We start from the raw sequence: 10,463 nt of genomic DNA on the forward strand, positions 1-10,463 counted from the left end.
GCTGATATATCACCATGCACAATACGGGCACATTAACATCGCTCGGCTTTGCTTTCTGGCTGGAGAAAAGAGCTTTTTAGCCTTCATGGTTGAGCAGTCACTGAGTCACAGGTATTGATCAACAACCCTTATCGACCCCCATCTGAACATTTTGTTCTATAGGGCAATAGAAGTCTTACTTGTTGGTCCTTTTAAGTAGAGCTAAATGATGCCGGGAAAACATCCAACACCATAGCAGAGCTGCCAGAGTCCCGATTTCCTGTTCGGTATTGTGTACAGGGAAGGTGAGACTGAACAGTCGGCCCAGTTCAGCTGCAATTACATTCCCAGTGCATGTGCAGCCTCCTCAGTCTGCTCTTGTTGTGTTTAGTGAGACTCAGACTCTCAGTCTTGTTCACTTCAGTTGAACGACAGCCAGGCAGCACCAGTCAAACTTGGGCACACGCACGCACGCACGCACACACACACACACACACACACACACACACACACACACAGGTCTTGACAAAAAAAGCAATCATAATTCACCTGGTTGACATGTTGCTGAAATCCTTTCTATATTACTCACGGGGCTCGGTTGTTGGGATTTATTTAGTCCAGCCCAGCACATTCAGATGTTTTTTGGGTCCTTTTTTTAATCTCCTCTCCTTTTATTTCTCTTTTGTCTTTCAGTTTTTACTCACAGTCTCTGCCTGACATCTTCTGTCCTCTCTTCTCCTCCTCCACATCGTGCCCCTCCCTCTCTGGTTGCCGTTTATGACATGCCTCTTCTCCGTCCCCGCTATTATGAGGGCGTGATCTGATGTTGAAAGGGAAAGAGACTCAATAACTTATTTCATCTGACTGTCAACATGTTTTCCAGCTGCTGGGTGGGTGGGTGGGTGGGTGGAGAGATACTGTACATGAACGTGCCTTCTTTTCGTATGCCTCTGAATAAAAAGAAATTGAAGTGATGTCTTGTGTAAATGACAATGAATGACATTTACAGGACCAACCAGATAGAAAAACAAGGGTTTCATACACTCAAATAATCAAATCATTAATTTTTCAGTGGTTTTGAATAAAACTTGAATTAAACTTTGAGGTTGTGTTTTCTCTGGGTGATGTAAAGTAGATTTTTAAAAGCTTCGTCATTGAAGAAGTCGGTGTGACGGTTTTCCTCAAGATGTGAATTATTGAACCTCAGACTAAGAGTCCACAAAGCTGACATCCATTGATAAATTTATTTATGTTTCTCAAATCCATCAAAGTAGCGATACATCAATTTATCTTCTGGATTTGCGAATGAAATGTTTGTGAATCACAAGACCTGCGGTAAACAATGTTTTCATTAAAAGGGAAGGTAGACACATTAAGCCTGTGGCATCTGTCATTTCAAAGATAGACACATGGAGATTGTGATAACATACATGAAATATCACCATCATTATTGGCCACCCAGCATATCTGACAGACGGCCCATCTCAAAATGGCTGTTGTTGTGTTATCTGGCCAGTGGCAGATTGAAATGTTAATGAGGCCTTTTGATCAACAGCACCCCTGTCTGTCAAGCTAGCCTTTAAACTGTTCGGTTTGTTTGTCCAGAGGATGAAAAATCCAGCCTCCAGTCCGCTGACCTCCCACTCGAATTAAGAGATACAAATAATTCTGTCTGTAGTTGTCAATGGTTGGTTCCTCACCTCCTGCTATATCCAGGTATTGATTTAGTCTTGAAAAGAAGGACAGAAGAAGGAGAAGAAGGTCTTTGAGGGGGGGAGAGGGATTTGTATGAGAAATCCCAAATGGAGATGAGTTTCAGAGAAGAAAACTGGCATCATCGGGAAGCAGAGAGCGACAGCAAAGAGATTTAAGCCTGAAAGAGAAGCAGAGCAGAGAGGAACTGCCAAGAGAGAGAAAAGGAAGAGACTGAGAAGACCGAGAAGGAAGGAGTGAATATATTCATCCGGAGTTGAGAAAGGAACAAAGAACAGATCTTTGATGTTTCTCAATCTCCGCGCTCACAATGAAGAGTGTAACATCTTTATGACTGACAAAGAGACGGGGATGAATGGATCTAGCATGTCTCACTATGTGGCTATCGTCGTCACTGAAACGATCACTGAGAGCATCCATTACACAGTGTTAACACCAGTGCTGATTGCAAATTGGTCCCCTGGGAGTAATTTGTCAGACATTTCGAGAAATCCTGTTTAAGCATTTTGTATATCTTCTATAGATCAAACAATGTGTATACATATATGTATATATGTCCTCAAGCACAGTGCGTTTCATTTACAGTCCCTGATGTATACACATGCTTTACAGTATATGCTGCCATCCTTCACTTAACAGGTTGTGTCTTTTTCATCTGCGAATCACTAGGTCTCTCACATCTGCCTCCTTTAAAAAACAATCTCTCATCTCCTCCCATCTTACCCATGGCAAATATTGTGCTGACAGGAATGTATGAATTACTGTGACAGAGGGACAACACCGTTTACACGATCTGTCCTTGGATTTAAAAGAATATCAAATAGCAAGGCGACGGCATAAACACGTTTTTTTCCTTGACATGAAAAAAAAGGTCTTCTTAGAATGAATTTTTCCCATCTGAAATTATTATTATAGTATTTTCGTTAGCTGTTGCTTATTCTGCCTTCAAACGGGGTTGTGTTTACCGTGTTAACGGGAGAAGTCCGTATGAGCGATGCCCTCACAATTTTTCGTCTTCACGAGTTGTGATGATGTTTTCAGAAATAAAAAGAACAAAAAAAGTTTATTCTTTATTTGATGGTAAGTTAAATTATTGTAAATTTAGTCGTAGAGTTTCTGTGTACATACTGTACATCTGCTCATATCAACCTTTGATGTAGCTGCGGTATCATTGTACATTATACTTTATAAAAACATGTTAAGCTTTCACAGTGTAGACCACTACACAGGACACAGGTTATTTACGTGCTCCTGCTGTATTTAGAAACAGGGTTTGGATGTTGGATTCAAGGATGAGGTAGACATGTCACAGGTCTCAAACTGGCACCGTGTAACATTGAATTAAAGCAACAAGAGCCCCCGAGGGTGCAACTGTACATTCTGCTACTCCAGAGCCGCCGCAGTCCCTGCTTATTAGATCTATACTCGTCCACACCGACACTACGCCAACACAATGCACCTATACATAGTTCTACCACATGTTCACTCAGTCAGCAACATGGTCACCTTGTCACTCCAAGTATATTCATGTCCTGTAGAGCTACACCGAGCTTATAATATACTGTACTGAGATGAATTCATAAATGAAGATCCCTTTCGCAGTCATTCAGTGGTGCTCATTATTGCTGCTGGGTGAAAATCTTGAGTCGCTGTACAGCAGGTTTTCAATTAAGCCGAAGGATCATTCGGGATGGATCATAATTCTTTGAAATCATGGGATTAACAACTACTTCAAACTTGATCAAATGAATTAAAAAAAATGTCTCACCTATTTCATTACCTATTATTTCTACTGCTTGAATAAGAAAATTTTAGAGCTGCAGGATTTCTTTTCACTCAACAATATTATATCATTAATTGAAGGACTCCACACCCGTGGGTTCAAAATTTCATACAGCCCCTGGCTTGTGTAACCCTGTCAACTGAACTATTTTTAGTTTTTCATTTCTCATGAAATCATAGGTCTAGATGGAAATGCAGCAGTGAAAGAAGAAGAAAACAGTACACATCATAGTAGGCTATGAGCAATCTAGAACAAAGATGTAATCAGCACCCAAAAAAGAAATAATAACCTTAATTATTGCCATTCGAAAATCATTTTTAAGTGACACCTCTGCAGCACAGAACGAGGGTCATGAGGAACATAACTGCTCCAAGTGACCCTCTGCTGCACATCTAACATCACTCAATCATTGTTCCAACATGAGATACACAATGTCTCATTTATCTCACTGTGCTCTCCTCATTAACCATGCTAGACTCTGCGACGGTTTCTGGAGGCCTAATAGCTGCAATTAGCAAAAGAGCTGCTCTGTAGCAAGACTATCATGGCACACATGACACCCAGACCCTCCTCCACACAGACACACACACACACACACACACACACACACACACACACACACACACACACACACACACACAGAGGCGCTGGCAACCTGTCAGTGGGAATTGTAGCCCTGGTGTGTTGAGTGAGAGTTAAGATGGAGGGAGAGACAGACCCAGCAGGCAAAAGCAGAGTTTCTTGTGCATTTGCTAATGATGTTGGGCCATGTGTGCCAGGCTTGATTTCATTGGCTGTCAGGATGAGGACCACTGGGCCTGGATTAGCGCTAGGGGTAGAGGGAGGAAAAAAACTCACTATAAATTAAAGTCTAATAAGGGCTGTTTTTAATTTCACTAAAAGTACCTCCATTAGCTGTATTTAAACCACTTTACCCATTTAAATGTAATCTCAGCCCTGGTGGATAAACAATTGACTTTGTGAAGGCTGCTGCTACAGATTTTCCATAATTTTAGTTTCATTAGTTAATCCTCATTTCACTAAGTGTTTCTAATATACAGTAAAGGAAATTGACAGGTCTGGGTGGGTGGAATGAGGGCTGTTACATAATCTAATTACGGAAGCCAGGGCCTGTGCTTTTTAGTGATCAGTACCGTCTAATTACACATTTTTGGATGATTGGTTTGTTGATCTAATATTTAATTCATTAATTTGTTTTGACATTAATCATTTGTTTTCTCATTTTTTGGATTCATTTGCTTCACACATTAGGGAATTTATATGTTCATTAATTCAATAAATGATTAATTTGTTGATTGATTGACTGCTGGTGCATTCCATTTAAGAAATATTGTGACCTATAAACCTCCTTTGACTGTAACCAATGACTGTATATAAAGATGGACCATGTTTCTCCACTTCCTCTCACTGTATGAAACTGAAGCCAAAATGTCCTGGACACGGGCACCGCCATCTTGTGCCAGTGACGTCATCTGGAGCTAGAGTCTGATACCAGTACAGACAGATAGGACTCAGTCTATTGGCTCATAAGTGAGAAACATATTAATTCTATGGAAAAGGTTCTGTAGAGTATGAATTCATTTTTTCTATTTGACTAGTGTAATAAAGTTAAGATTTTTGTGTGATCTATGCCTTTAAGGAGTAGCTAGGGTAATGTTTCTGTCCTTAAAGGAGCATAATGCAAATTCTATCAAATTAGTCTTACCTTAAAAAACTGACCAGAGGTTTGGGTTGATCCTCCTGGGCGTATGACGTCCCTCTGCTCCCTGCTCAGTATAAAGCCTGCATTACAATGACAGATGATACACATTGCATTATCATCACTAAGACCTAAATCTTACAAGTTTCAATTTAGTCTTGAAAATAATCGATAACAAGTAAAAGTCCTGCATGAAAAATCCTAAATCCTACTTAAGTAAGCGTATTAAGAGTATTAGCAGCAAAACGTAGTTAAAGTATTACATTTTTTAATTTATTTGATCATTTCAACATTTTTGAGAATGAAACCCTGTCAGACGTTTAGAAGGAAAAATTATTTGGTGAACTGTTACCAACTCAGACATCTGAAATGTGACACTGATTAAATTTGCTTTTTGTAAGATGTAAGAAACCAAAAAAGTGAAAATGTGCTTGATTACTTTCCACCATTGCTAATACAATTACCTAGCCTTCATCACACATGCATTTTAATATTGTTCAATTACCAAACCAGATAAAACTCCTGAATTCCTGAGTGAAAACAAAGAAAGTGTTTCTTAAAAACTTAATACCAAAAATGTAAAAGACTAACTAAGCCACCACAGCCACACAAAAGACTTATTAAAATGAATAATAAACTCTATATTGATGTCAAAACTTATCTCTACAACAACTAATCCCCCACTGTCTCACTGCTCATGTCTGCACCAGTGTTTGCCAACATTAAATATTGGTAATGAAATGACAAGCTAACATTGGAAATGAATGGGCGCTATCAGATAGCTAACATTAATTAGCTAAACTGTAACTTGAGGCAGAAGTTACAAACAAGATAACGTCAGCGTTCATCTGTAGATACTTCACACGATCTAATTCAGAAACTGTGTGGGTAAGACAGTAAAGTGTATTAAACCAGCTGGATAGTTTGTTACTGATACTTACATTTACCATCATTGTCGCATCGGGGGCAGAGACGCAGCGCGAGCCACTGACGCGAGTAAGGAAGGTAAACAAGACTTAACGTCAGGGTCAGGAAATGGTACGGTCCACTTTAGGGGTGTCTGAAATCCTATCACAAGATTCTTCCAAGCATTAATATGGGAAATATAGTGTAATAGTTGTAAATACAGGTAGGAAAAGTGTTGTTTTTACCTCCTTTTGGGGGAGTCAATGTCTTAATCGGGGCGTCAACCCCTCCCCGTAATTCGAAGATATTTGATTTTTTTTTTTGTATGGTCCATGTCCCATCCACTAACACCAAGGCTCAATCAAAAATATTGTGGCTTAACTTTTGGGGAGCTGTCATGTCATCAGGGTCAGCCGTTATGGGGAGACATTCGTGGGCCTTGCCCCCAAATGAGTTACCCCACACCCCACCAACTCACAGGGCAAGTCTTCTGTGCCAAACATTTGTTTTTATTAATTAATTAATCATATTAACAGTGAAAACCTTGCTCTGAAGAGCCTTCTGTGATTACCCATGATGCACCTGCTAGCCTACGTGCCAGCTGTGGAAGACAACTCATAGATGACCTCGGGACAGACCAGCCCAACCAAACTGAGTGACAACAGCACCCTGCCAACATTTTCAGTGGTAGGAAAGTTTCATTCGTCTCCACTTGGTACCACTGAGACTGAGACTTGCCTGAATACAGTGTCCCGGCCGACACAGCATTTTGTTTTTGCTGTCGGCTGTTTAGCACCAGCCGGAGGTCTCAGACACTGGATGCCTTTGTGAGTGTGTGCTTTCATAACTGAAAAAATTGCTGTGGAGAAAGATGGGGTTTTCATAAACACAAATCTTCAAAAGGAGCATATCTCTTGCTACACACTGTGGGTGTATAGGAGTGGTCTGATCGCAAAGCCCAGTGTTACTGAAAGCTTTCAAACGTGCCTTAACATTTGGCGCCTCCACAGCAATGTGCGAGAATTCATTCTCCACTCAAGCACAATACTCCACAATAGAAAAGCTCTGTTGGTTCAGCGAGCGCTTGAGAGGGACTTAACCCGCAAATGCACATGGGAGAGGGAGGACACCATTCTTCAGGTTCAGCACCAACACTCTCTGCTTGCTACTCTTCTAAAGGTGAGCCATGCGTTTAATTAACTTTATGATGCCAGCCTTGGCTTTCATGATGATTACGCTAAATGTTGAATGATTTTTGGGTCTACCTGAATTTATTCGGTAAGAGTGGAGTATGTGGTCTATTTCAAATGATCTTCTAATGACAGTGTAATGTGTGTGTGTGTGTGTGTGTGTATGTGTGTGTGAGAGAGAGAGAGATGTGGCTTGCATGTAAGATATATATTGCACGGTGTATGTGTGTGTGAAAGAGAGACTTTGCAGCATGCTTTGAAGTGGAACTGGGTTGGTTCTTGATGGCTCTTATTATCAGGCATTTACATCATAGAGTGAGTATTCGAACAGCAGTTTGTGGCCCCCTGCGGTTGCCATAATGCCCCCAGATCACATTTGCTCTGACACTGTGTCTGCATGGTGTCTATTTTTGTATTTTTTTGACTGTGACGCTGTCTAGAGAAAACCAAAAAGATTATCAAAACGTCTTGAGGATGAAGAGACGTTATATTGATATCTATGATCGGGGTCTAATTGAGTGATTTACGTTAATCTAAGCTAATCGCCTGCCAGCTTTAGCTCCACAGTTAATGCAGACACATGAGAGTGGTATCAATCTCTCAGCAAAACAGCAAATAAACATTTCCCACAATTTCAAACTTCCTTAAAGGTAGTATAACTTCTTTTCTTTTTGGCTATTTCTGGACAACAGAAACAAGCTGTTGCCACAACACTCACATTATATATTTCATTATTTAAGCTGATAATTGTGTAATTAAAGTAAACAATTGCCTTTTTCCACTTACAGGAGTCATGTTTCTGTCCACCTGAAGACTATAAGTCCAATATTCACTCTTTTAGCTCTGTTTTTGGTCTCCACCATATCCCGAGGGTCAGTGGCCAACTCTACCTGAGCAGGTAGTGTACAGAGCATTTAGAGCCCCAAAGTAACATTATGAGAGCTGCTGAGATCTGCTGCAATGAGGTGATAACTCTCTCAGGTATGCATTCATCACCACAGGGGACTCCTTTCACATGCCATTAGTCATGTGATCCATTGCTAATATAAAAATATTGATTATACTGCTAAGGATTAGCTTTTATGCATGAACGTAATGGTGGATATGTTAATTTTACTAGTAACTCCGGTAGCCAGTTCTTGCTGAAATCTCCAAAGCAGACACAGGCAGCAAATCAACACAAGAGCCTGAAAATAAACTCAAATAGAGTGATAATTTCTCTGGTCTCCTGTGTAGTATGTCTTAGCTACAAAAGGCATCATGGGATGAGACAGAATCTGTATTTGTCCCAGACTGCGCTGCTGGTCTCTCTATGAGGACAGCTGTCAAGGTCTTACATAAAGGAGAAGGATAGGGTGATAGGGGAGAGGATGATAAGGAAAGAATGGGGAGAAGGACGAGTGCCTGATGTCCAATTTCTCTCTTCCTGAAACCTTTGCCATTCTATATACAGTACCTGGAACAGGGAAGTAGGGGGAGAAGATGAGTAAAAAGATGGAGAGTGAGCAAAAGGAATAATAAAAATAAAGAGGGTGACAGGGGCAATGACAGAGGGGGAGTCGGATTAATTGCTTTGACAACCTTACCAGCCGAGTTTAAAACAGGAGCTGGGAGAAGAGGAGAAACTGAGAGGCTGATGTCGACAGAACAAGGTCTAGTAATCTTCCAGAGAAGCTCCTATTATCTGCCAGGCTGTCTCAGAGCCGAGAGCCCGATCCCCGGGGTACAGCTTGTGCCTCCTCTTCACACACACACACACACACACACACACACACACACACACACACACACACACAGGCAAACCCACTAACTGCACACCATGGGAGAAACACTATAGTAGACAGATAATCTGATAAGCAGAGAGACACACATGCAGCCGTGCAGACAGACAGGCATGCAGGCAGGTAGACATGCAGACAGTCAGTTAGAGGCGGACAGGCAGGAGGGCAGGCCGGCTACGCTCAGGCACCCAATGTCCCCAAGCAGCTAGAGATATTGCTGCTCCACTGAACAGCATAATGACAGTCTCTTCTACTTCACATGGGCCGGCCGATGTGAAAATCTACTCATAGTCGTCCTTTGCTTCAATTTCATCAGGAGAGTACACTGTGGCGGGGCCCTAAAAGGAGCAAATATGGGAGTAAATGACTGCAGGACTCTGGGATGGGAAGTTTTTTTTTTTTTTGGATAAGTAAACTGATTCCAGGGCAGGTTGGTTTGGATGGTATCTACACAAGGGTAAATGAACAGGATTTTTCAGTTCCCTTATTTGAGCAGAAGCTGCAGCAGCGATACAGCAAGTTTGTGTTTGAGGGTGTGTGCAGCACAGATCTATCTTCAGATGAGCTCAAGACCCACACTACGCTCCGTGGGGAGCCTAGAAGGGAGAGCAAGGTCTTCTGGTGAGGTCTTAACTCACACACACACACACACACACACACACACACACACACACACACACACACACACACACACACACACACACACACACACACACACTCTGAGAAAAACACAACTTGTCCTTGATTAAGACAGATGAACACATCTTGCAAGCTGTTGCTATGGCTACTTTGTCAAACCAACTCATAGCTCCGCTTTCCTGCTGCATTGCATCTCTCTCTCTCACACACACACACACACACACACACACACACACACACACACACACACACACACACACACACACACACACACACACACACACACTTAGTCCGCCCCTGAGTCAGTCACTCTCCTGCTTTCGTTATCCAGATGATTCACAAGGAAATTATATCATCTGGCGCAATGATGCAGACTCCGGAGTGTGATAGCGTGTTTTATTTGGTCTGATAGGATGGCAATTAGCCACGTAATGGATGGGCAACCTATCATACAAGGCTAATTAAACAAGCATTCACGCTACAGTAGCTGGGTTTGTAGTTCAGAGAGCCAGCCAAACAGTTTCCACCACTCGTTCACGGTGCAGATACGAGGCGCCGCATCACCATAATTCACAATCTATTGTTTTCTGATATCTTTTCCTTTTTTTTTAAACCATGTTTTTAATTTCCTACCTGAATACACACTAGTCACAGCAGCCCTGTGTGGTCTGCATTATTTGCTCAAGCCTCTGTTCCTTCACAGTACCATGTGTTTACCTGAGTGTATATTTGCTTATACGTTATGTTTCTCA

The 10,463-nt window shown here is 41.5% G+C and overlaps 2 long non-coding RNA genes across 2 annotated transcripts; one reads left to right on the forward strand and one right to left on the reverse strand.

Moving 5' to 3' along the window:
* Positions 1–541: 541 nt before the first annotated feature.
* LOC130162045 (uncharacterized) lies at positions 542–6,270 on the reverse strand. The gene is made up of 3 exons (XR_008826217.1): positions 6,137–6,270; positions 5,202–5,278; positions 542–799 (listed from the first exon to the last, which is right to left on the reverse strand). It is a non-coding gene; the product is annotated as an uncharacterized LOC130162045 (long non-coding RNA).
* A 691-nt stretch (positions 6,271–6,961) lies between these two features.
* Positions 6,962–8,506, forward strand: LOC130162702 (uncharacterized). Its single transcript, XR_008826300.1, has 2 exons — positions 6,962–7,280; positions 8,080–8,506. It is a non-coding gene; the product is annotated as an uncharacterized LOC130162702 (long non-coding RNA).
* Positions 8,507–10,463: the final 1,957 nt, after the last annotated feature.

The sequence above is a fragment of the Seriola aureovittata genome, chromosome 21 (genome assembly GCF_021018895.1).
Source record: "Seriola aureovittata isolate HTS-2021-v1 ecotype China chromosome 21, ASM2101889v1, whole genome shotgun sequence".
NCBI classification, from domain to species: domain Eukaryota; kingdom Metazoa; phylum Chordata; class Actinopteri; order Carangiformes; family Carangidae; genus Seriola; species Seriola aureovittata.